The sequence below is a fragment of the Sminthopsis crassicaudata genome, chromosome 2 (assembly GCF_048593235.1).
Source record: "Sminthopsis crassicaudata isolate SCR6 chromosome 2, ASM4859323v1, whole genome shotgun sequence".
Classification (NCBI taxonomy): Eukaryota; Metazoa; Chordata; class Mammalia; order Dasyuromorphia; family Dasyuridae; genus Sminthopsis; species Sminthopsis crassicaudata.
Genome location: NC_133618.1, coordinates 430,912,934 through 430,940,603, shown reverse-complemented (window position 1 = coordinate 430,940,603; position 27,670 = coordinate 430,912,934). Strand labels below are relative to the sequence as shown.

Genomic DNA, 27,670 nt, shown 5'->3' with positions numbered 1-27,670 from the left:
TGAACTAAATGATCATTTACATTTGGGGGTGGGGCTGAAGTTCTATGTTCATATAACTGACAGTAAATGAAGCCTAGGGACTATATCAGGGGGCGTACATATATCCTACTCCATATCTTCCACTGAGTCCTAGAGATTCTGGGGAATTCCCTTCACTCCTTCCTGTTTCTCTTCCTAGTCTCTGTCTTTTTTTCTTGTAGCTCTGCCAGGCAATACAAAATCAGCCTCAGGCTGTGTGTGGAAGGCATTGAAAACAAAGTGGAGAAGGGTGGAATTGGCAGCTGCAACCGAAGTAGGCACTTATGACATGGCATTTCTTCTGATGGGGGCAATCTTCCTGAAATGTATAAAATGCATGCACGGGCTGCATTCTGTATTCTCTGACAGAACATGCTTTTATTATTTTTTATGAGTGTACATATCAACATGTGGCTACTTTTTGTCTGTAGAGGTGGGCTGTGTGAATGCAGATATATATCTATCATCATTAACAATAGGCAGGTAAAATTCTAGATTTTAAACATTCAGGACAAATAATCAGGACCCAAGTCTCTGCCTGTAGGACAATAATACTGAATAACTGATAAAAATCAAACATCAAATATGTAATATGTTCTGATATCAGAGCAGATTCAGGCATCCTAATTTCTATTAAAACATAGTTTGGGGAATCAGTTATTTCTCCTATAATCAGACATTATGGAATTGATAAGGGAACTATAAAGTGTGAATATAGTGTACTCTCCAGTGTCTCTGATATTGATCCTTATAGAGAAACTCTAAGTCTAGAAGCCATTGAAAGTACTATAGATTTAGAACAGAAAGGTACTTCAAAGGTCATCTAGTCTACATCTCTCATATTATAAATGAAAAAACTGAGGTCCAGAGAGGGTCACATGATTTTCTTCAAGAGAACATATGTAGTAAGTAACAGAGCAAGGACTTAAATCCAGGTTCTCTAACTCTGGACCTAATTCTCTTTACACTTATATGCTCTGTTGTCCCAGAGAAAGGAAAATAAAAAAAAATCAGTAGTCTGAAGAAGAAAACACAAAATATGAGGATAAATGGAAGAAATTAGAAGTATTTAACTTAAAAAAGAGAAGTGTTCATGGAGAGGAGGAGCACATGACCAAAATATATTAATAATCAAATATTTTTGCCCCAAATTAAAATGATGTACATTGGGAAATAACAAGTTTCCTACTTCTGCATATCTTTAAAATAGAAGGTAGATAACCATTCGATAAGGATGTTAGAAAAGGGATTTCTCTTCTGGAACAAGTTAGAGGAGAAGTCTTTTCTTTTATTTCTGAGTCTATAGTTTAGTGATTCTGAAAATAGTACCAATAGGTGAGAGCCATGGCAGACTCTAGTAGAACAGCGAACTAACTCTGGAAGGATGATCTCTGATTGAGACCTTAAGGTATTAATTCTTTCAAATTTTAAAATATTAATTTTCTTTCAGAGATACTCCTAGATGCTTTGGGAGTTGACTCCAAGAGGTTGCTTAGTAACTGAACATCATTCTCCTTCCTGCTATGTCACTAACCTCCACTTCTGATTTGTTTTCTTGGACTTAGTCATAGATTTAAAGCTAGAATGAACCCTGGAGATCAGGACTCAGCTTTTCATTTTGCAGTGGAAAAAACTATATCCCAGAAAAGTGACTTTCCTCAGATAGTGGATAGCAAGTGGTGTTCAAACACAGACCTTTTGATTCCAGATTCAATGGCTGTTTCTCCCTCCTTTCCCCACCCTCAACTTTATTCCACCATGCTGGGGACCAATCTCTTAGGATAAAAAGGATCCAACTTCTGAAAGACTTCTGAAACAAACAGAATGTATGGAAGTTGGAGGTCAATTAGTTGAGAATCTGTTATTTTAAGGCAATTTTCTTCATTTGACATGTTTTAAAATATGGTTCTTTTAAAAACTATAATTTAATTGTTGTATTCTTGGCAAAAATGTAAAAATGGAGAAATATTTCTACTACCTCCTTTATACCACACTTTCTCTCTTTCTCTTTCTCTGTCTCTGTCTCTCTGTCTCTGTCTCTGTCTCTCTGTCTCTCTGTCTCTCTGTCTCTCTGTCTCTCTCTCTCTCTCTCTCTCTCTCTCTCTCTCTCTCTCTCTCTCTCTCTCTCTCTCATTCTCTCTCACTCTCTCTCTCTCTCCCTCATGTGTGTTTCTGTCTCTCTGTCATTCTCTGTCTCTGTCTGTCTTTCTGTCTCTTTTTGTATCTCTCTCTCTCTCTTCCCCCTCAGTTTCTGTCTCTCTTTCTGTCTTTCTCTGTCTCTCTTTTTCTTTGTGTATGTCTCTGTTTCTTTGAGACTCTGTCTGTCTCTTTGTCTCTAGGTATATGTGTCTTTCTCTCTGTCTCTGAATCTATCTGTTTCTGCCTTTTTCTTTCTCTGTCTCTCACTGTCTCTCTCTGTCTCTGTCACTCTTTTGGGCATGTCTGTCTCTCTCTTTCATACACATCCACACACACACATACATACACACAGGCACAAGAACATTAGTCATGGCTGTGCCACATTACTATGTGACCTTGAGCAAATCTCTTCCTCTCTTTGGATTTCATCTTTTTCTCTGTTGAATGAAGAGTTGTACTAAAGCAATTTTAAAGTTTCTTCTCCCTCTAACATTCTGTGTATGCTTTAATATCCTTTCCATTTTTCTCATTCTATGTTCCAAGTTCTAAGGTTCCTTCCAGCTTTCATGTTCCACATTTTCATTATCTTCAGTTCAACTGACTCAGGACTTGGACAGAAGAACAACCTAACGGGATACCCCTTAGTTTCTGGTTTTCAAAAGCTTCCTGACATCAAAGTGGTGACTGACTCATTTGAAATCAATGAGCTGTTACTAACCGTTGCGTGTGTACAATAGCTCTGGACTTTCTGGTCTTAGATGCTTTAGGAGTTGACTTCAAGGGGTTGCTTAGTAGCTAAACATCACTCTTCTTCCTGCTGTGAGTCACCAACTTCCACCTCTGATTTGCTATTTTGAATTTAGCCACTAGATTTAAAGCTGGAAAGAACCTTGGAGATTTGGACTTCACAGGAGGAAACTGTATCCAAGAGATGTGACTTTCCCAAGATGGTAATTAGCAAATGGTGTTCAAACACAAACCTTTTGATTCTAAAGTCAGGGTTGTTTATTTATTTATTTATTTATTTATTTTTAATTTTATTTTGATTTGCTTTTTCCACTCCATCATACTAGCTGGGACCAATCTCTTAGGGTAAAAGGAATTTGTCTTCTGAAACCATTCTGAGAAGACAAAAAAACTCCCACTACTTCTTGGTACCACGTTGTTCTAGATTACCAAGGGCAAAGTGGTGGTATTCTTTAATTCTAAAACTTTAAAAAGGTCAGTCATAAGTGAAGTGATGTGATTAGAAATGCAGATTAGAAATCAGCTTTCATAATGAAGTACCACTAAGTAGTTAACTGTGTGATCCTGGTTAAACCACTTCCCTTGTCTGGCCCCCACCCCAGTTCTTATCTGTAAAATAAGACACTAGATGATTTCTAATGTTTCCAGTCCTATAGTATATGATTTAAGTTCCTTCTATGACAGTCTTTAATCTTTTTTCTAATGTTCTTCTCAACCCTAATACTTTATGTGCCACAAGTAAAGGTACTTTGGGCATTCATTTTGTGTCTTTTATATTTTAAGTCATTTTTAGCATTGAGATTTTAATGTTTCTTCCTGTTCTAATATTCTACAGTCTATATTTTAAAATCTCTTCCAGTTCTGAAGTTCAATACTACATTCTCCTACTATATTCAAAAATATTCCCAACTGTGACATTATTTATTCTGTGATTGAAGGTAGAAAGGATAGAGAAATCTGAAAGGGAAAGATTGGAGAAGAGTGTGATAGAACATAGTAATAATTTCTTTCTTTCTTTCTTTCTTTCTTTCTTTCTTTCTTTCTTTCTTTCTTTCTTTCTTTCTTTCTTTCTTTCTTTCTTTCTTTCTTTCTTTCTTTCTTTCTTTCTTTCTTCTTCTTCTTCTTCTTCTTCTTCTTCTTCTTCTTCTTCTTCTTCTTCTTCTTCTTCTTCTTCTTCTTCTTCTTCTTATTGGGCAATTAGATAGTATAGTGGGTAGGGCACTGGTTTTCAAATCAGGCGGACCTCAGTTCAAACTTGGCCTAAGATAGTTAACACTTACTAGCTATGTATAGGCAGGTCATTTAATCCCAAATGTCTCAAAAAAGGAAAAGGAATATGTTTAAAACTGTTGTCATTCCTTCTCTATATAACAAAGTCATCCTGAGACAAAAGTCTCTTTAAACTGAGTCTAAAGTAGGTATTCTCAAATAAGGGACAGATTTCAGGGGACCTTTGATCCAGATGGGAAAAGATAATTATATGTTTATTTCAACACATTTGGTTTTCTTTTTAATTCTATGTATTTTATTTTTTGCATTTAAAACATTATTCTGAGAAAGAGTCTATAAACTTCATCAGACTTCCAAAGGAGTCCAAGGCACCAAAAAGGTTAAAAATTCCTGGTCTAAAAAACAAAAGAAACAAGAGAAGCCAGATCATAGAGAGAGAATGAAGGATGAAGGGCATAGTGTCAAGGGAAAGGTGTGACAATATGCATATATCCTGACAGCAAAATTTACTCTTCTTTCCTAAACTCAATGATTTTTGCCCCTTCCACATTTCTAAATTTGAGATTTTAATTTAGATTTATCTTAGAACTTGTCTGGAAATATAGGAAAAAGCTTTATCTAATAAATCTTAAAGTATATTTATAGAAGATGACTTGGATTCCATCTTGTTTTTGCTAGAACCTATATGACTTTGGGTATATCACTTGCCCTTATCTGTAAAGTGAGAAGACAGAGTGACTCTGTGGTTTCTGGGTCTTTTTCAACTTTAAATCCTACAAACTCCTATGATTTCACCTTAGATTTCTACCTGTTCTGAGTGCTCTTAGTAGACTACACATTCTTGACAACTCTACATAGAGCTAGGGCGGTTCCCAGTAAGATTCTGATGTTCCAGCAGTCACAGACATGATGCCCTAATTCAGAGTCCTTGGAAATGAATTACTTTAGAGCAAAAACAGATGGTGAGTATTCTGGTGCCTCTAGCTATTTGGACATAGCAGAAAGTATCTCCTGAACATATGTAACTGGTGATGATGGAAATACATGGCAACTTTAAATAAGCAGAGAAGGAAAATCTATCTTGGATGCAAGTAGACATTCCCTGTATTTACATACCTCTCAAATTTAGATATTCATCCCTTTACTCATTCATTCATATATTCATTCAACAATGTTTTCTTAATCTTCCTAAAGCATAGCACTGATCACATCCCTTCCTTGCATTCAAAATCGTTGACTCCATAGGCCTCACTGAAAGCTAGAAGAGATGAGAGAATCCTGACTATGTAATATCAGAGACATAAGGGACTTTCTAAGGTAAGGAGTCATTGATTGTCAGAATCGATACCAAAGTGCTGGAAGGTATACTCATGGGATACTCACGATCTAGAATTCTCTAATATTAAGGATTTTTATTGCCCTTTTAGTTAAAAATGAAAGAATCTAAAAGTTTATGTCATATTTACATTAGATGAAGGAAGCAGAGATGTTTAGCCTATACCAAAAAGACAAAAAAACCAAAAAAACCCAAAAAACAAAACAAAACAAAACAAAAACCTTTGGGATGAAGCTGAGAAGGTGTCATAGAATTCTTCTAATATGTAAAGGTCTATCACCCCAGAGATGGCCTCAACTGTTTGTTCCAAAGGGCAGAACCTGGAGAAACAAGTGGACAACATGCAGTGAAGTTTGAGAACCTATTCAAAAATGGAATAGGCTGCCTTGAGAGTCATTGCAAACCTCTAAGAATAGCCAGATGATTACTTGTCAGGTATGTTATAACATGGATTCTTCTCCAGGCACAGCTGGGACAAGATGGCCACTGAGATCCCTTCCAACTCAGATTTGCTATACTTTAGCATACAAAGCATAGAAGATCAGGGGACTCCAATATCATCTCATCCAACTCCCACTAGTCTTCAGATCACCTTGTAGGGCTTTTTATCACTTAGAGGTTAAAGTTCAATTGTTTACCTTTGTGTTTAACACTTTTCTCCTAATCTTGGTGCCTGTTCTGGGTCTAATTTATTTTTAAACTAAGCTTTATCTTCCTCTATTTCCCCTCACATATTCTGCATTCAAAACAGACAACCATTTAGACATGTCTCGTAACAGATTTCAAGCTTTCATGTCTTAGTATCTTTTCTCTTTACTTCTTTTCATGTTGAAAGCCCTCTCCCCACTCGGCCCATCAAATCCTGCCGATTCCTTAAGCTCAGCTTAAGTGTTAGCTCTTCTAGAAAGTTTTTCCTGGTCTTCCCACCTAGAAATGTCATCTCTCCCTTGAAAAAAAAACTTTAATGAAACACTGTTGGCACCTCTCTTATACACTTAAAATTTGCACTTTGCATAATAGTTATGTATGTTCATGTCACATCTGCCCTATTAGACTGAGCACTCCTTGATGATGAGATCTATTTTTTATTTATCTTTGTTTTCTATACAGTGTCAGATATGGGGTTTTGCACGCCTAGTAAACTTTAATAAATGTCACTTGAAAGAATGGTCAACAATCACTGTCGAAGAAAGTTAAATATTGAACAACAAATGTTGAATAAGGGTATATGAAGTCCATTTCCTGAATGTGGTAGTACAGTCTTATTCTTGATCACAAGAATGGAATTCCCTGCTGGAAGATATCAGTTTTCCATCTGTAAAACAAAGAGTTTGGAATATACCCCCTTTAAAGTCCCTTGCAGCTCTGACATTTAATATTCTGAAGCATTTTTCTCTTCTGACATTCTCTATGTTCTAAGATCTCTTTCATATCTGAGATAATATTCTGATGTTTTATGCTCTAAGATCTCTTTTAACTTTAACATTCAGTATTCCAAGATTCTTTCTGTCTTTGTTCTAAGGAACAGTTAGATGGTATAATGAATGGAGTGTTGGACGTAGAGTCAAAAGGAGCTGAGCCTTATATTTAGCCTCAGACACCTAGTAGCTATGTAACTCTGGGCAAATCATTTAACCTGTTTGCCTCAGTTATAAAATGGAGGAAACAATAGCACCTCCCTCCTAGGATTGTTGTGAGAACAAATTACCCATAGAGAGACCACAATCATTAGTTCAAAAAAAAAAAAAAAGAAAGAAAAAAAAACAAAAAAGCAAACAATCTCTTAGCTAATAAAGGGTCAACTTGGATAGTATCTTTAGTTCAGTGAGAATTTTGCATCCATAGAGGATCCCAAACCATTAAGAATTTTAAAAATGCAAAGCACACTAATATATAATATTTGTTATTATTATCTACTCCAAAGTTCTTTCCAGCTTCAATATTCTATATTCTAAGGTCCTTTTGAACACTGACATTCTGTGTTTGAATTATCTCAAATCTCTTCTAAGATTCCTTCTAGCTCTAATAATCCATGTTCTTAGCACAAAGTGCCTGTACTTTTTAGTAAAAAGAGCCTTTTCTCTCTCTCTCTCTGTCTCTTTTTCTTTCACGTGGCTTTGCATGTTTTCCACATGGATGATAGTGGTATTGTTTGGGTGACTCATATTTTGCTTATTTCTTTTGTTTGATGTATCCCCATTTGGTAGCAACAGTTCTCAAGCCAGTTTGAGATCTCCCTGGATTATGGGAGTGTCAGAGATGAGGCATGGCAGCATTTGTCACAGTTTTTGCCTCAGCTCTTTCCTCCCCCCCCCCCCCTCTTCACTTTGGCTTAAGCCAGAGACTTTGGTCCTCTCAGCCCTCCCCCTCCCTCAGCAACACTCTTGAGTTAAGTCTGGTTTTCCCATTAGTGTGCACTAACGGCCTGGAGTCTGAAATCCTTGGCACTAGTCACGTCATCTCCTCGTGCCTCATTTCCCCCATCTATAAATAGGAATCTTGGGCTTGTTCATTTCCCAAATGTTTGGAGGCTCTTTCACAAGAGTTGGTTTGCCCAGGTGAAGGGTTGTTTACCCTGAGGCTTTCACTGTGTGCTAGAAAACCTCCCCAGACAAGTCCAAGGCCTGATTCAAACATTTGGTAGCTATGTCACTTTGGGCAAATTGCTTCATCTCAGAAAGCCTCAGTTTTCTCATCTGTTAAATAGGAATTATAGGGCTGAGATCATGGAGAAAACTTAGAAATCATCAGTTTCTCACGCTATTCCTTGTGGTGTACTGAGGATAAAGATAAAGCCCAGAGCAGCTAGGTGGCTCAGTGGATAGAGCACCAGCCCTGAATTCAGGAGGACCTGAGTTCAAATCTGACCTCAGACACTTAACACTTCCTAGCTGTGTGTGACCCTGGGCAAGTCACTTAACCCTAGCCTAAAAAAAAAAAAAAAAACAAATAATAAAGCCCAGAGAAGAAGGGGATGTAATTTGCCCATGCTGAGCTATAATTTGAACTCTAAATTTGTTCTTGTTCTCTGACTTCAAAACAAGTGCTTTAATAACACTCCTGCTTTATCTGCTTTATGAAGTATTTCTTCACTGAGCTCCTATGAGCTATTAATTTATATAAAGACACTTCCTATATAGAATGCAAAGAATTATGGAAGGATGAGGAAGTCTTTCCTTGTCACAGGTCCATCTATGCCCAACCGTGAAATGTAAAAATCTCACTGATTTAAGGATAATCTCGAAGCTGACCCTTTATTAGCACAAAGATTTTTTTGGAACTAATGCTTGTGGCATCTCTATAGGTGTTAATGAAACCTTAGAACAGATGGAAGGGCTCTTAGAACATAAAGCAAAGAAAATTCAAACAGGAAGGGATCTATGCAATTTAGAACATAGAATATTAGCTTTAAGAAGAGAACTTTGTTAGAATGCAGTGTTACTAATGAGGAGGAACTCTGCAGATTTCAGTCTTAAAGTCCATGCGAGAGTCTCATGTGCAGTGCTTGTAATGAGAAGAGCATTATCTAGCCTCTGCTTGAGAATGAGTAATAGACCTTCAAGAATATGAAAGAAACACTGCATTACCACTTAAGTATTGTGGAGATACCTTCCCAACAACCAGAGAGTTGTCTCAGAAACAGAGAAACAGGAAACAATAGAACTTAGTCATCTCCCCAGGCAGGAACACCTGTCCATGAAAATGATTAAGTCTGGAAGAGAAAGCAGGGTTAAAGGCAGCCCCCTGCAGTTCAATTTGAGAAGCACTGAGGGTATATGGACATATAAATATACATTGTTGCCTATACAGACCATCATTGCTAACATTCACCTATTTTACCTTACACAAATACATACACACACAGTATACATTTATATACTTTCATTTATTCTATCACATTCAACAACAACATAAAAAGAGACAACCAGTCAAATTTCCATACTCCCACCTACTCCTAAGTATCACTCAGTCCATGTCTACAGGATGCTCATACTTACACACAGCCCTCCTTACATATATCTGAGAAGTGGACATATTCCATTAAAAACTTGCACGTAGGGGCAGCTAGGTGGCGCAATGTATAGCGCACCAGCCTTGAATTCAGGAGGACCTGAGTTCAAATCTGGTCTCAGACACTTAACACTTCCTAGCTGTGTGACCCTGGGAAAGTCACTTAACCCCAGCCTCAGGGGGGAAAAGAAAAAAAAAAACAACTTGCACATAGACACATATATAGAGAAATAGCACCTCCAGACTTATATGCTGTCACATACATTCACATTAAGATATACAGAGGTTCGCTTTTCTCCCTTTATTTTCAATATATTCCCTCACCCATTAGGGTTGTATCATCTCTAGGAGCTGTATATTCATTTGTTTAAGCTTTTTACAAAGAAAAGGCATGGTGCAGCAACTAGAAAAGGTATGTTTCCCCATTAAGTCCTCTAAAGTCATAATTGGCCCCTTACACCTCCATTATTCTAGCTCCAACATTCCGTTTTCCATGTTTTTTAGACTCTTCCAGATTTGAACTTCCATCTTCTTTATTCCAAAGTCCCTTCCAACTTTAGTGTTCTTTAGTTTTTATTCCAAAAGGATTTCTCCTTTTTTCTAACACAACTTTTTAAAACTGAGAGAATAACATGGCTCAACTCAGTGGAACATAGCTGCAACAACCTCTGATAGTGTCTTTCCCAGATTAACTGTCTACCATGGCCCCTGGAAAAATACTCATATAGCTACGTTGCTTCTTGATAAATGTATGTATTATATTGTTCCTGATGGGGATCCCTCTGAATAGAATCATGAGTCCCATTGTGCTCATTCCCATTTCTTGTCTATAATCTCAGCTTTGGGGAAACATCCCCAGAGTGCCCAGTTCATCCTGTACTCTCTTTGGTTTCATATCTCATTGTGCTTTCTTCTCTCTCTTCCACTCTTTGCCCCTCCCCAATCCCACTGTGCTTTACTGACAAAAATAAGATGAAAAAATCATATAATACTAGTTATACAGTATTGGAGATAATATGTTCCTGTAAATATTTTAAAATTTTACACATGGGTTATGACAGTTTTATGCCTTATTCAGTAAATTTTCTTGTCAAGGTTAGTAACAGGATCATATCTTTACTTTCTGATGATATTAGAATCCAGAATCCTTTTTTTTCAATCCCAATAAATATGATAAAAATCATAGGTTCATAGATGAAGGACTAGAAAGGCCATTTGTTACCCTAATACATATTATTTTACAGAAAACAGAAGTCCAAGAGTGTCAAGTTATCTCTTCCATGTTTTTTAAAAGCTTCATTTACTCCTACTTTACCTATTAGCTACGAGCTTATATCTCTTCTCTTTTCATTATGTCCTGCCTGGTTTGTTTTAATATTCCTTTAATTGCTCTTCCTGCCTCAAGTCTCTTCCCACTTTAATCATTCTCCACAAAGCTGCTAAAAGGATTTTCCTAAAGTGTAAGTATTATCATGTCATCTCTCCTACTTTAACCCTTCACCCATGCAATAAACTCTACTGACTTCCCACTACCTCCAAGAACAAATAGAAAATCTTTTGGTATCTAAAGTTCTTTACATTTCCAATCTTAAATTTCACCATTTTTCATGTGTTCTACAGTCCAGACTTTCTGGCCCACTTGCTAGTCCATCTATGTGATTCTCCTTCCCTATCACCTTTTGCACATGCCTATAATGCTCTTTCTCTTTACCTCCCATGTTTACAATTCCTGGCTTCCTTTAATAATCAGATTAGAACAGAGCCTTTTCTGGTCCCTTCTCAAGCATACCTTCCTCTCTAAAGTTACCTTCCACCAACTCTGTGTTTTATTTTTAATAGACACATATATTATTTTTAAATTATTTTTATTTATTTGCTGAGGCAATTGGGATTAAGTGACTTGCCCAGGTCACAAGCTAGGAAGTGTTAAGGGTTAAGTGAGGTGAGATTTGAACTCAGGTCCTCTTGACTTCAGAGCTGATGCTCTATCCACTGCACCACCTAGCTGCCTCTCTCTAAGCTTTTGTTTTTTTGTTTTTTATTTTTTTAACATGCCTAAATATTTACATGTTACTTCTCCCATTAGAATGTGAAATCCTTGCAATCAGGAACTAATTTTTTCCTTTCTTTGTATCCCCTGAACTGTGTACAGTTTCTAATACATAGAAAACACTTTAAAATGCTTGTTGATTGATTAATGTTATCACAGATGACATTTTGAATCTAGGTTATCAAACTCAATTCTCCAGACACCTGCTAGAAATAACAATGTTTCCATCTCTGTTTCTATATCTATCTTCTTTTTGAGTATTTCTCTTTGTCTATCTATCTCCTACTCTCTCTGCCAAAAGCAATCAACTGGTAATGTTCTGATTTGACTTTATTATAACTCATCTTTCAAAAGATGGAAGAAGAAACAAGAAGAAATTCTGTTCTGGACCTTATTTTTCTGAAAGGGATAAATTGGTTATTGTAGTAGACATGATGGGAACCCTGGGGAACTGAACATTTCTATATAGAATCTGTGATTAAGGAGAGGAAATAAAGGTATAATTTGGTATGAATTCTAGATTTTGAGAAAACAGATTTCAGAGAATTCAGAGGAAATATATATTGGATCCATGTACTAAAATGTTACAAACTTAGTCAACTCAGAAGATATGGAAGGATGCTTAAGAATAAAATTTTGATGACATAAAGGAAAACAATTCAAAAAGAATAGTAAAATGGAATTTCTCTGAAGAAATTGATATGAACATAAAAAGGACTCAACAATCAACTTAGAATTTGAAAAGAAATGTATAAGGGATGAAAACAAAACCAAAGAACAGAAAATGTATATAAGATCATGGCATGGACCTATAAAAATAGTGTCAGAAGAGCTGAAATAAAAATAAATGGATGTTAGAAAAAGAAATTAAGAATGACAACAACAGCAGCAACAGAAAAGTAGCAATGTTGGAAAAAAGCACTATTAAATTTAAAAAAGGACCACCTTTGTTTGTAGTAGTGGATGGGACCATAACTGATACTACAGGGAATGAAAAGTTGGTTAGCCATGAAAATGGCTAGGAGGGAGTTCATACCCAAGATAAGTAATAATGGAGAAAGTAGAATAGCCCCAGGATGACTCTAATTTAATTAAACTTAGCTGTCCTTAGTGTACTATCCCTTTGGTCTCAAAAGAACTGGCAGATGTGATTGCTGGGTAACATATTTGAAAGTTTGTAGAAAATATGAGATATACCACAAGTCTGAAAATGGACAAATCTTATCCTGATAGTTTTTTAAAAGGGGAAGAGAACAGAATCTTCAAACTAGAGGTCAAAGATCTTAACTTTTATGCTTGGAGAGATGCAGAATAGATCATTAAAAAATAATTGGGGAACACTGAGAAAAGGAAGTAATGATTATAAAGAGCTAGTCTGGCTTCATCAAGAACAGGTTATGCCAAACCAACTTCATGTACTTTTTGGGATAGGATTGCTAAACTAGAAGATAAGGGTATACAGTTTACTTAGATTTCAGCAAAGTTATGGATGAAACATTTCATCTCTTTCCTATGGAAAATATGGAGTAGATGCTAATAAAAGGAGATGGATATAGAATAGTTTGAATGGCCAGACTTGAAGAACTTAATGGCTCAATGTCCAGAGATCTGTGCTTGACCTGGTGCTGTTTAACATTTTTATTATTGACTTGAATGAAGACAGATATGGCTTGTATCTCAACTTTTGGATGGCACAAAGCTGGGAGGGAAAGCTAACACATTAAATGATAGAATCCAGATCCAAAAGGAGCTTGACAAATTTGAGCACTGGGCTGAATCTAATAAGATGGAATTCAGTAGGTATAAATGTAAAGTCTTATACTTGTGTTTGTTGTTATGGTTATATCCTTTTTTGAGTCATGGTTTTGAATCTAGGTTATCAAACTCAATTATCCATTATTTTTGACCCCATTTTAGATCTTGTTGGCAAAGATATTGTAGAGGTTTGCCATTTCTTTATTTAGCTCATTTGAGTGATGAGTAACTGAGGCAAATGTGGTTAATTGACTTCTGCAGGGTCACAGTGCTACAAAGTAAGATTATATTTGAATTCAGGAAAAGGAGTCTTCCTTGGCTCCAGGCCAAGCTCCACATGGCTACCCAAACTTATACTTGGGTACAAGGAATCAATTTCACAAGTACAAAATGGGGGAGACATGGTTAGACAGAAATTGTTCTGAAAAAATATCTGAGACTTTAGTGAGCTATAAGCTCAATTTGTGTCAGCAATATGATGGGACATCTAAGTGAGTGGGTACTATTTTGTGCTGAATTAGTGAACTGTAGCTTCCAGGAGCAAAGAGATAACATTCCCATTTTACTCAATCCTGATCAGACCTCATCTGGGTTATTGGATTCATTCTGGGAACCACAATTGAAGAAGGATATCGATAAGGTAGGATAGTATAAGGTCTGGAGTTCATGGCTTATGAGAATCATTTGAAGGAACTTGGCATGTTTAGCCCCAAGAGAAGAAGAATTAGGGAAGAATTGGTAGCTGTCTTTAAGTACTGGAAGGACTCTTATGGGGAGAAGAGATTAGACTTGTTTTGTTTGATCTCCAAAAAGTAGAACCAGAATCCAAGTTGCAAAGGGCCCAATTGGCAGGGGAAAGAATACTAATTATTAAAATGACCTGAAAGAGAAATATGTTAAATTGTTTTTACATTGGGGAAAATAAAAATATATACATTAAAAAGTCAAAAAATAAAAAGTGAAATATGTTGCCTTGAGAGATGATAGTGTCCCCATCCTATCATTGGAGGTCTTTAAGTAAGAGTTGGATAACTATCCATTTGTGAAGTGTATTTTACTGGGAATTCCATTCATGTGAGTATTGGACTGGATGAATGCTGAAGTCCTTTCACATTCAAATACTGTGATTCTGTAATTGTCAAGCTGAGGTGCTTTTCACTGTGCTATACAATCATATAGTATTATCTCAATAAGAATTATTGGACCAATGAGTTGGGAGACAAGTCTAATCCAGTTTCCTGCCTGATGCAAAAATCCCTTCCTCTCTTTTAAGCTCTTCAAAAAGATTTCTTGAGTCAATTTATTCCATTGTTGGACAGCTCTGATTTATGAATTCTTTCTTAGATTAAGGAAAAGTGCCTCCTTAAAACCTAGACCCACATGGTCCTTGTTCTGTCTAATCCTCTTCTAGAGCAAACCCTAAGGAATATTGAAGGTAGGAAATGACTGAAAATCTCCTTTAACTCTATTCTTCTCTAGGTTGTATACCTAGCTGGGTTAACTAATTGTTATATGGAAATATTTCCAAACCTCTCTACATCCCAGTTAATCTCTTTTTAAGATAATGTCTCCTCTAAAATGCTTCAGAATTGAACACAATAATACCAATTACAGTATAATCAAGCCAGAAGGTACTGGAATCATCATTTTTTTTTCTTTCAGACATCATGTTTTTATTACAATATGAAGCCTATGATTATCCAGATTTTTATTTTGCGTCTCATTACTGGTTTCTATTGTACTTGTAGTTCACTATGACTTTCAGGCCTTTTGTGCACAAACTGTTGTTTTTCTTTGTCTTATTGCTCCTGTATGTTTGAAACTTTTTTTTTTTTGAATTGCATTTAGGATTTCACATAGATTCTTGAAAATTTCATCCTACTATATTTGGCCTACTATTCTAGCCTGTTGAGATATTTTTGGATCCCAAGTCTATCATTCAATGTGTCAACTATTCTTCCCAGCTTTATTTTACTTGAAAATATGACAAGGATGTCATCTATGCCTTTCTATCCTATCCTGTCCTGTCATGGACAAAAATATGGAAATGTAGAATAGCTTAAGGAAGTTTATCTTTTACCAATCCTATTACTGCTTTTCAAATAATCAGTAATGCAGCTGGGCCTTTAGATTTTGTCTGAGATCCCTCCTTCTTGAGAAAAAGGACAAGATGCAGGGGAACAAATTACCAAATTAACTGTAGCTGAAAAAGTATCTGAGGGACTTAGTCCTAGGTCTGTGTCACTTTATTTCAAATATTTTTATAATAAATATTTGCAAATCACTTTATTTCCAGAGACTCAGTTTTTCCATCTTGAAAGTAAGACTTTTGATTAGTTTTCTTTCCTCCCATTAACATATACATTCTATGTTCTAAGGTCCCTCTAATTCTGATATACAATATTCTGTGTCCTTAGAAAGAATGCTGGATTTACAGAGAACTGAGGTTTTACTCTGACTTTGGCATTAATTATTTGTGTGGCTTTGACTATTTAGTTCCTCATTTACCTCATATATAAGTAATTATACAAGATGCTTTCTAAGATCAGTCCCAGCTCTGTATCTATTGTACTTATGATCTTACAATCTTATGTTTCTAAATATTTTGAGTTTTCTGAATTTTTTCTTTTTAAAGAGAGGCAATGTGGCTTACTGGATAGGATGTTGCAACCTGGCCAAGTCACTTAACTTCTCCAACCTCCAGTTTTCTCATCTTTACAAAAGAGATAATAAAAGCACCTGCCTTATAGAGTTCTTATGAAGATCAAATGAGATAATATAGTTTAAGTGCTTTGTGAAGCTTAAAGCATTATATAATTGTCAAATATCATTATTGTTACTAATTTCTGTCAATAGTTTGATATAAAAGCTTTCCTTTTTTTTCTCAGGTAGAAGTGCAGACTTTAATTTTTATTCCTTTTATTCCAGGTTCTCTCAAAGTATGTTGACATAGTTGATAGTCTGATTATTAGATTGAAGGTCTGTGGTTGGAAAAGCCTGCATTTCTAAAAATACTTAATTGAGTGATAAACTATTCAATTATGCCAAGAGTGTGAGAGTTGTAGAAGCTGGCCTATCTATTGCATGCAATGTCCTAATCAGGAACTACTTTTGTTGTTATTATTCAGTCGTGTCATTTTTCAGTTGTGTCTGCCTCTTCATGATCCCATTTGGGTTTTCTTGGCAAAAATATTAAAATGGTTTACTATTTCCTTCTTCAGCTCATTTTAGAGATGAGGAAACTGAGGCAAACAGGATTAAATGACTTGCCAGGATCACACAGCTAGTAAGTGTTTGAGGCAGGATCTGAATTCAGGAAGATAATTTTCCTGACTCCAGGCCAATCTCTTTATTCAGTGTAACACCACTGCATGCTACTTTTAAACTTCAATAAAATTCAGTGACATTGAGAACAATCAGTTAATCAGAATACAATTATTTTATCTTCCCTGCCAGCCTACTTTAAGAAAAGAATGAATTAATTAGTGAAGAGATGGTGAGATTTTTAAATAATTTCAAACAGTGACATGATAGTAGTCATTAGATGGGTTAATGGTGGTCAGAAAAATATTATCAATCTATGATTGGCCAGCCTCATGTGGTCTATATGATTGATTATCCTATTCTATTCCTTAATCTATGATTGAGTAACTTAGTCTGATCTTCAGTCCTGCCCACTCAGTAATCTGTGACTGATCAGATCAACCTGAAATAGTTTATAATCAGTTAACTCTGTAGACTTCTCTGCAATTATACTTGCACTTCAGTCGTTAAAGGTCGGAAAGTACTGAAGCCAGTTCGACTTCGCTTGTGAAAGATGAATGTTAAATGTTTAGCATATGCAGCTACACCTGGGCAGATGGCTGCAAACCAGGGCTTTATTTGTCCTTTTATTGATCATATAGATTTAAGAAAGTGATAGAGAAAATGTTGAAAGTGTTGAATTAAATTGAACAGTGTTTCCTACTTCCATATTTATTTACCTTCTGGAGACCAGTCATATTTCTTGATAAAGGCGAAATATTTTCTGGGAAGGAGTAGGAGAATCAAGTCAGTTATATTTGGCCTTTTCCATAGTTTTTAATCATATCCTATCATCCTGAAAATTTAGGAATCAGAATTCCTAAACACCAAGATCATCACTTCTAGTGAATATTATAACTGTAAGACCTGCACTCAGCCCTAGCATTATTAAGATAAGAAAGTCTTAGCCCTCAAGGGATTTTCAAATTTGTGAGACAAGCAAAACTATTTTAGCCAATGGTGTTGTGGCCCAGGACATTAGTATAATTGGAGAGGTTGAATTCAACCCCATACTTTTACACAACCAAGCAGGGCTGTTGTGAGTCACAATTTTGTGAAGCAGACCTGGGAATATTGGAGTTAATTTTTCCCCCTCAGATGATTTGACCTATAAGCCAGCACTTGGCTTTTTGAAAAATGTAAAATTCAGCAAGAACTTCTGAGAACCTCAGAAACTTCCTTTCAGACTCCTTTCATCTTTTTGTTGACTTTTTGACTTGTTTACTTTCTCGTAGATTTTACTTAGGCATTGTTGAATATGTTTTTATTAAAGAAATTGGAGATTACAACCTTTAGACTTGGAATAGTTCATTGCACTAGATATAAAACAATAACTGAGACAAATTATAACCAACAGTGCAAGACAGTTTGGTCAAAGTTGTCCTGTACACTTATGTTCAAGAAAACATAAAGGGGCATGGGGTTGAAGGAGGAAAGTCAGGAAGAACATAGTAGATAAGCACAAGCAACACACTCTCAGAATTAAAAACATTTCTCATTCTATGGAATAAGTTCACTATGTGGTGTATTGATATATAGTAGGGAAGAGGTATATATCAATAAGAAAGCTGAAAAGACTCGTTGTCCTCCATCTGACTTCTCTATTTTTGAGACAGTGATACTAAAAAATTAACCCTATCTTCCATGGTCAAAACGCTGGGGGCCATCTATTCTTCTCTCACCTTCATCTTTCATATACAATTACTTGTCAAATCATGTCAATTCATCCTCTCATCATTCTTGATTTTTGTCCCCTCTTGTCTATCCCTATTGTAACTATGATTTTCTTTCATTTGCCATTCTACTAATCTATTACTACTAGACTTCCATTTACCATTCCAATGGACTAATTACATTAGCTTCAACTCTTTTTATGCTACAAATTATCTTTGGTATTCTGGCAAATTTATATTTTTATGCATGAATCTGGTCATGAAATTAGCTTCTTAACTGTCCTCAGAGATGCCATAAGTAGTACTAAGATTACTTGCTAATAAGCAAGACTAAGAATCCCTTTTATACAAAGTGGCTATCCAGATTTTGCTGGAAGATACTGAAGGAGAGAAGCTCACTCCTTTTCCAGATAGTCTTTTCTACTTGTTGGATTGTTTTCCCCTTATGTTGAGGCTAAACTTGCTTCCTTGAAACTTCTACTTCTTGCCTGATATTTCCTTTCTGAAGCACGAGCCTAATCACCCTATCAATCCTTAAAAAACTTTTTATTTTTTTTTATTTTTATTTTTTTAGGCTGGGGTTAAGTGACTTGCCCAGGGTCACACAGCTAGGAAGTGTTAAGTGTCCGAGACCATATTTGAACTCAGGTCCTCCTGAATTCAAGACTGGTGCTCTATCTACTGCGCCACCTAGCTGCCCCCTAAGCCTTAAAAAACTTGGGAAAAAAAATGATCAAATCTTTTTGAATCTTATTGCCTTTTTTTGGAAATTCTTCAGAATGTCAATGGAGTTCCTGAAATGCAGCTCCCAAAATTGAATGCAGAATTTCAGATGTGGCAAGACCATCACCTCTCTAGTCCTAGACACAGTGGTTCTCTTTTGTGTTGTTATTAGTTTATGAAGTTTATTTTTATGCAGTCTATTTGTGTATCTGAGAATGTTGCGTTTGAACTGAAACTAAAGAAGAAGCTTTTGTTTATATAGGAGATCTTTATTACTTATTTTATTCTTCATACCAATCTCTTTTTTAGTATTTTTTTAAAACAAAAATTCTTGTTTTTTAGTTATTTTGAACTTAAATACATAAAGACAAAAAAGAGAACATTTCCATGTATACAGCACAACATAAAAAGAGGATTCGCTATCAAACCATGAATTTATATTTCACAGTTTACTGTTTTTTTGAAAATTTACATAAGTACTACATGTCATTTAAAAATTATTTGCGCATTATTTTCAAAGCTACTTTGTTTTTTTATGCTTTCTTTTAAATTTTCTTTTATTTTCTGCTGTGCACTTTTTATATTCTCTCTCTCTCTCCTACTGTCCTTCTCTTAATATATCTTAAGATTTAATTTCCTTTTTTCAGCTGCTGTATGGCAAATAATGACTCATTTCTAGTTATCTTCTGTAGTCTCATGTAATTTGGAGTTTTAATTTCTTTATTCTATTCTAATCAGAGAGTGCCAAGCCTTTGTGTTTACTTTCCATACCTGACCTTGCTTCTATCTTCAGCAGTATCTTTTAAAAAACTAAGTTGATCAGGCAACAAATAGCATTTATTAAATATCTAGTATGTGTCAAGTGCTGGGGTTTTGTTTCCTCCCAAAAAAGAATGTATGTGAGGAATTCTGTGCTAAGTGCCAGGAGTTCCTACCCTCAAGGAGAATACTGCTGATGGGAAAGACAATATGTAAAAAACTAGATAAATACAAAAACGAAACAAAGTGAAGAATATCCCCTGAAAGAGGAAGGTATTAACTAAAGGAGGGACTGAGAAAATATTCTTATAGTGGGTTAAATTTGACTTGAGTCTTAAAGGAAGCCAGGCAAGCCAGGAGAGGAATGAGGTTGGAATATTCCCAAAATAGGATCCAGCAAATGCAAAAGTGTGGAATTGGGAAAGTGGATTATCATATTTGAAGAATTTCAAGTAGGTTAGTATGGATGGAATTGTAAAGGACATAGAAGAAGCTAGCTAAATTAGCTAAATACCTAATACATGAGTTTATATTTGATCCTGGAGGTCACAGGGAGCCACTGGAATTCAGTGAGCAGAAGATTGATATGATAAGACAATTTTTTAAAAATAGATTTTCAAAGTGATATTTACCTTAAAGATATGACAAAGCCAGCAGTACATATATTTCTGTCTCTTCCCATTGGCTTTTTGCCAGTTTAGATTTTGGGAAAAATAGACTCAAAGTTGTTTGTACATACCATTTGCCTCACCAAGTTCAATTCCAAATGTGGCAGGTGCTACTATTGGATTAGGCCAAGCAAGTTGCTTGGGGCTCCTCATTGTCTTCCAGCAAATATCAAAATTAGCTTTGTTCCCAGAATGAATCATTCTCTTTAAATCTCAAAACTCATGAAGTTATAACCATCCACATTTTTTTTTCTTAAAAGCAAAGGAGAAGAAATGCAAAGATGGGGGTGGAAGTGCTGTATTGGTCTCAGACGGGAAGGATCCAAGATATCTCTCCTTATGGCATTATCTTTCTCACAAGAGCATAACCAGGCCCGAAAGAGCCAAATAAAATATATGTATGCTTTATTTTTAAAAACAATTTTTCCAATAACAGGATAGGCTTTTTAATATATTTTTAAAATTTTGATTTTGAAATTCTCTCTTTCCCTTTCTCCTTTCCTCCCTCATTAAAAAGGCAAGCAATTTGATATAGGTTACACATGTGTAATCATTCAAAACATATTTTCATATTAATAATGCTGTGCAAGAAAATGGACAAAAATTTGCACAAGAAATATAATAAAAACATTAAAAGTATGCTTTGATTTGCACTCAGACTCTCTGTAGAGATAGATAGTGTTTTTCATATTAAATTCTTTGGAATTTTCTTAGATCATTGTATTGCTAAGTATAGCTATCATTCACAGATGATCATCATATAACATTGTTACCATGTACAGTGTTTTTCTAGTTCTGCTCAGTTCACTTTGCATCAGTTCACTTAAGTCTTCCGATGTTTTTTTGAGAGCATCCTGTTTGTCATTTCTTATAGCAAAATAGTATTCCATCACAAAAACATGCTACTGCTTGTTCAACCATTCCTCAATTTGATGGGCATCTTCTCAATTTCCAATTCTTTGACACCACAAAAAAAGATGCTATAAATTTATTTGTACATATAGATGCTTTCCTTTGTAAAAACTGTTTGGGAAACAAACCTGGTAGTTATATTGCTGAATCAAGGGATATGCCAAGTTTTGCAGCCTTTTGGCTATAATTCCAAATTGTTCTCTAGAAAGTCTGGATAGATTCATAATTCCACTAACAATGGGACACCAACAGTATTCCAATTTTCCCCACATTTTCTCCAACATTTGTCATTTTCCTTTTCTGCCTTATTAGTTAACCTGATAGATGTGAAGTGATACTTCAGATTGGTTTTAAGTTTTTCTAATTAATAGTTATTTAAAGCATCTTCCCCATATGAAAATGATCTATTCATATCTTTGACCATTTATCAATTCAGGAATTACTCATATTCTTACAAATTTGGCTAAATTCTCTATACATTTGAGAAATGAGACTTTTGTCAGAGAAATTTGCTGTAAAATTTTCCTCCCAGTTTTCTGTTTTCTTTCTAATCTTGGTTATATTGGGGCTTTGAGCAAAATCTTTTTGATAATGTAATCAAAATTGTCCTTTTCAACCCTTGTAATGTTCTCTGTCTTTTGTTTGGTCTTAAATTCATTCCTCATCCAAAGATCTTACAGGTAAATTATTCCATGCTTTCCTAATTATGGTATCACCCCTTATGTTTAAATGACACATTCATTTGACTATATCTTGATATATGGCTTGATGTGTTGTTTTGTCCTTAGTTTGTGTCAAACTGCTTTCCATTTTTCCTAGCAGTTTTGTCAAATACTAAGTTCTTGTTCCCAAAGCTGCAATATTTGCATTTATCAAACATTAATTTGCTGTTGTCATTTATTACTGTGTACTGTTTGCCTGGGTCAGATAGATGATTCAATGTTGACCCTGGAATCAAGAAGATCTGAATTCAAATTTGACCCCAGACATTTACTAGTTGTGTCACCCTGGGCAAGTATCTTAATTCTTTTTACTTTAGTCTCCTCATGTAAAATGAATTAGAGAAGGAAATGGCAAACCACTTCAGTATCTTTGCCAAGAAAACCTCAAGTGTAGTCACAAAGAGTAGGACATGACTAATCTATTAAACAACAACATTATATATCTAATCTATTCCACTGATCCACCACTCAGCTTCCTAGCCAGTAACAGATTGTTTTATAATACAGTTTGAGGTTTAGTATAGCTAAGTTATTTTCCTTCACATTTCTTTTTTTATTGATTCCCTTTGATATTTTTGATTTTTTTTCTTCCAGATGAATTTTTATCATTTTTTCCTAGCTCTATAAAATAAAGTTTTGGTTGATTGGTATTCCATTGAATAAGTAAATTAATTTAGATGATATGGTCATTTTTCTTATGTTGGTTCAGCCTATCCATGGTCTGACTTTATTAGTGTGAAAAATATTTTGTAATTTTGTTCATATAGTTACTGGGTTTGTCCTGGAAGGTAAACTGCCAAGTATTTTATATTACTTTTAATTATTTTAAATGGAATTCTAATTTTTCTCTTTTGTTACTAGATTTTGTTAGTATATAGAAATGCTGATGATTTATTTGGGTTTATTTTATATCATGAAACTTTGCTGAAGTAGTTAATTATTTCACAGGGGCCTCTGAGTATACCATCCTATCATCTTCAAAAAGTGAATTTTGTTTTCCCATTGTCCATTCTCATTTCTTCTATTTGTTTTCCTTTTCTTATTGATACAGCTTGAATTTCTAGTGTAATATTGAATAATTATGGTGATAATAGACATCCTTTCTTCACTCCTGATCTTCTTGGGAAGGCTTTTAACATACCTTTACTACATATAATGCTTACAGATAACTACTTATAATTTTAAGGTGAACTCTTATTTATTTATTCTTTATTTATCCTTATGCTTTCCAATTTTTTAATGAGCATTGGATTTTGTCATAAAAAGGTCTTTTAGCATCTATTGAGATAACTGTATATAATAATAATAATAATAATAATAATAATTTTTTGTTGTTGTTGTTGACATGGTCAGCTAAGTTGATAAGTTTCCTGATATGTCAGTGACCATAAACCTTTTCCACCCTGAAACTGTGATTAGGATTCCTACTCCTACTTGTACTTTTCCTCCTCCCAAAACTGTTGATAGACAATGCAGCAGAGTACTCCTCCCAGTACTAGGAAAGGATCCTCTGAAATCTCCTTCTGACCAGTTGTCCTATCCCCTTAGTATCTGTGGGTTAGAACTATGGAAGTTGTTGCTACAAATTCAGTTACCCCAAGGCCTGATGCTGGTTTGCCAGGACAGGCCTTTGCTTGATAGACTACATTGCACTCTCTCCCTAGAGAGATTTACCTGTCCTGACAATTTTCTAAGTTGTCATTCACTAGGAAATTTACTCCATCCTTTTATTGATTCTGCTGCTCCAGAATTTGTTTTGAGGCATTATTCTAATGTTTGAAAAGGAATTTGGGAGAGCTCAGATGAGTCCCTGCCTTTAATCTGACATTTTTGCTTCCAGACTTATGTTTTAGAAAAAGGATGAATGAGGATGGTTTGGAGTAAAAACAGAATTGAATAAGGAGACCAGTAAGAAGATAATGTTGAAAAATATGTAATAAGGGCTCAAACTAGGGATATGTTTTATGTAAATAGAAAGAGGGGAACATATAGGAAAGATGTGAAGAGAGAAATGATAGGATCAGATGGAAGATGAACAAGAGTGAGGAGTGAAGGAAGGAAAGAAATGAACATTTACATAGAAGCTACTATGAGTCAGGTACAATCCTAAATGCTTTACAAATATTATCTCATTTGATTCTCACAATAACCCTGGAAAATATGTGTTCTAGTCATCTCCCTCTTACTGTTGAGGAAATTTGGCCACATCTCATAGTTGGAAGTGTCTGAGCTGGAATTTGAATTAAGGTCTTTCTGACTCAAGGTTTGATCAGAATTATATCTACAATTAAGGAAAGCTACTTTTCACTGGTCCCTGCAATTTTTATAAGATAAAACTATTCTGAAGGCAGACCTTGGTATTATCCACTGCCCTGATTTAGACAGAAAACTCTAGTAAGATACCTAAGGCTTGTGATTCATTTCCCAAACTCTTTATCTATTTTTTCTTTCTGTTCAAGTGATTTGTAGTATTACCTGATTAAAATATTTATTCTCTTTTTCTCTGTATTGATTCTCACCCAAATATCTTCCCCCCTCCTTTCTTTTCCCCTTTTGGTTTTAGGATATTCCCATTCTACATCCCCTTCTCTCATCCAAGGTGGAAATACAGAAGTCACTTATAGGCCCAATCCCAGCTTGGAAGTTTTGATCTGCTCCATCCTGCCTTGCTTAACACAGCCTAGTGTCTTGGGGTCTATCATATTGGACTCAGCGTGGGCATCTCATAGACTAACTCTTCTTCAGCCTAGAACTCCCAACTCAAGGAAATCACCAGCCTCAACATCTGCAGTAGTAGTGTACTACTCCCTAGGAACATCCCACATGCACCATTATATTAACTCCTACCTGATAAAATTTTCATACATTCTTTGAGACCTAGCACATATATTATCTACTCTATGAAGAGTTCCTTAATTTCCTAACTCCATCTATTAAAAGATACTTCTTTCTTTGACCTCACAAAGCATTTTGACACTAATTTCTAATGCCCTTAGTATACAGTATATTATATTTATTTATATTTTAGTTTTATTCCCATACTATACTCTAAGTTTTCTGAGGGTATGAATAATGTTTTGTTCACTCATATTACCTAGTATAGTCCCTGTATTCAGTAAGTGCTAAAAGGACTTTTGTTGAAATGGTAGTTGTTGAAAATATAAGGAATATCTTTTTTCTCTCAAGAATATACTCTCAACCAATCTACTTGCAGCAATTGGTCAGACACTGTCTTTCCTTTTTTTCTCCCGAGGTTATCCCCACATGGAGTGGCTGTGAGTTACAAATGTTCTTGTCAGTCAAATAACAGAGACAGTTGCCACTGGCAATAGAGCTCTGAACTGAAAAATCTCAATAATTCAAACTAGTTGGTTAGAAAAGCTGCATGATGCTGGGAGAAAGGAATTATTGGTTTTAGTTTGAGCTCTTTCTATATAGATATTTTAAGCTTAAGCGAAGCTTACTCTCAGCATGACTAAATTTCTTCTTCTGTGAAATGAAGGAGTTAAACTGCAAGGTCCATCATAGCTCCCAAAAAATATAATAGTAAAAAATAAAACAAAGTAAACAAACAAAAATTTAAAATATAGAATATTGAAAGAGAAGAAGCTTTAAATACAAATGGATACTGTAACAAATATGGACAGCAACATGTTGCTCTTGATAGTTTGCTTAGAATGCTTGTTTTAACAAATAGGAATATTCAATAAATTTTGGAATGTTAGATTGTAGAATATTAATACTTAAAAAAGCATTTATAAATAGGACATAGAATTAAATCTCAAAGGTTACTGGATCAGTGGAATGTCAAATGACATTCTTTGAAGTGACTTTAGAAAGTAGAAATGTAGAATGTTTGCATTGGAAAGAAGAATTCAGAACATGGAATCTCAAAGGGCAAGGGGACCTGACATTATGGAACATAGAATACTGGACAGTAAATGGCCTTAGAACTTATGGGATCAGAGGGGAAGACATTGAACTCAGAGGTTAAAAGATATCCAAGAGAGCACCTGGCCCAAACCTCTTTTTTTTTCTTTTTTTCTTTCTTTCTTTTTTTTAAATTATAGTTTTTATTTACCAGATATATGCATGGGTAATTTTACAGCATTGACAATTGCCAAACCTTTTGTTCCAATTTTCCCCCTCCTCCCCACCCCCCAGATGGCAGGTTGACCAATACATGTTAAATATGTTCAAGTATAATTTTTTTGGAGGCTGGGGTTAAGTGACTTGCCCAGGGTCACACAGCTAGGAAATGCTAAGTGTCTGATTTGAACTGGGGTCCTCCTGAATTCAAGGCTGGTGCTCTATCCACTGCGCCACCTAGCTGCCCCTGTTAAAGTATAAATTAAGTACAATATATGTATACTTGTCCAAACCCAAATCCTCATTTTTACTGAGGATGAAGCTCTAGTTAGAATTAAAGAAATAATCTGTCCAAAATTGTGCATCAGAGTAGTGGCCAAACTAAGTCCAGAATTAATTATTTTAAGCAAGTCTACTATTTGATTATATAGTTTCACAGATTCAGAACTATAATTCTCTTTAAAGATCTAGTCAATTATCATTTCATGGATGAAAAAACAAAACAAAGCCTGAGATTCAAAGAGGATAAGTGATTTATCCAGTCACACAGGTAATAGGTAGGAATATTTTATAATTTTAATATAAATAAATATAAATAAAATAATTATGAATCCTCATGAGTGCATCCAAGAAGAATTTGAGAACTCTCCTGACACCCAAATCTTTATTAATTTGCTTAGCAAATTCCTTCTTGAATTGTAGCCCAACTTTTGTATTGTTTTTATAAGTTGTTCTATGGATGAGGTTAAAGATTAGTTTTCTTTTGTTATTTTCATTAGTTTTCTTTCCTCTGATCAGAATTTTTCTCTTCTGTCCTCTCTTCTTTCTTCCCTTTTATATTATTCTGTTACAGGATAGATTTTACAGCACATCAGAATTAAAGGGAACTACAAAATGTCAGAATTATGAGAGATCTAAAAGCTTGTGACACAGAATGTCTCCCTCTATGCTTTCTGTCTTGGTAATATCATCAGCCCCCAATGATTCAATTAGCATCTCTGGACAGATGACTCTCAGTTTTATATATATACTCGGTTCTCTCACTTTAGCTCCTGATTACCTGTTGGCCATCTCCAACCAGTTATACTATAGTTGTCTCAAATTCAATATTAAAAAAAAAAAAAACCACAACACAATTTCCCCTTTAAACCCAATTTTTCTTTCAACTTCCCTATTTCTGTTGAGAGGACCACCATTATTCTAATTGCACATATTGGCAGTTCTTTAATATTTTTTTTTAACATTTCATTCAACATTCAGTGTTCTTCTTGACTCTTCTTTCTCTCTCACCTTTCCCCTTACACAATCAGTAACCGAGATTCAACCCTTTTAACTCAAAAATTTTACATCCACCCTCTTCTCTCCATGGAAGTAATACACAGCTCTTTCATCATTGTTGCCTGGACTATTGTAACAATATCCTAATTAGATTCCCAGTTTACAGTCTCTCTTCTCTCCAACCCATTGTCTACCCAGCTGCCAAAATAATCTCCTTAAAGCATAAGTCTGGCATGTCATTTCCAGCTCCAGTTTAC

At 35.1% G+C, this 27,670-nt stretch overlaps 1 protein-coding gene across 2 annotated transcripts in view; it reads left to right on the top strand.

The window, feature by feature from the left end:
* ADRB2 (adrenoceptor beta 2) overlaps positions 1-27,670 on the top strand; it is a 113,017-nt gene that overhangs the window by 15,521 nt on the left and 69,826 nt on the right. The gene's annotated exons all lie outside the window — the stretch shown is intronic.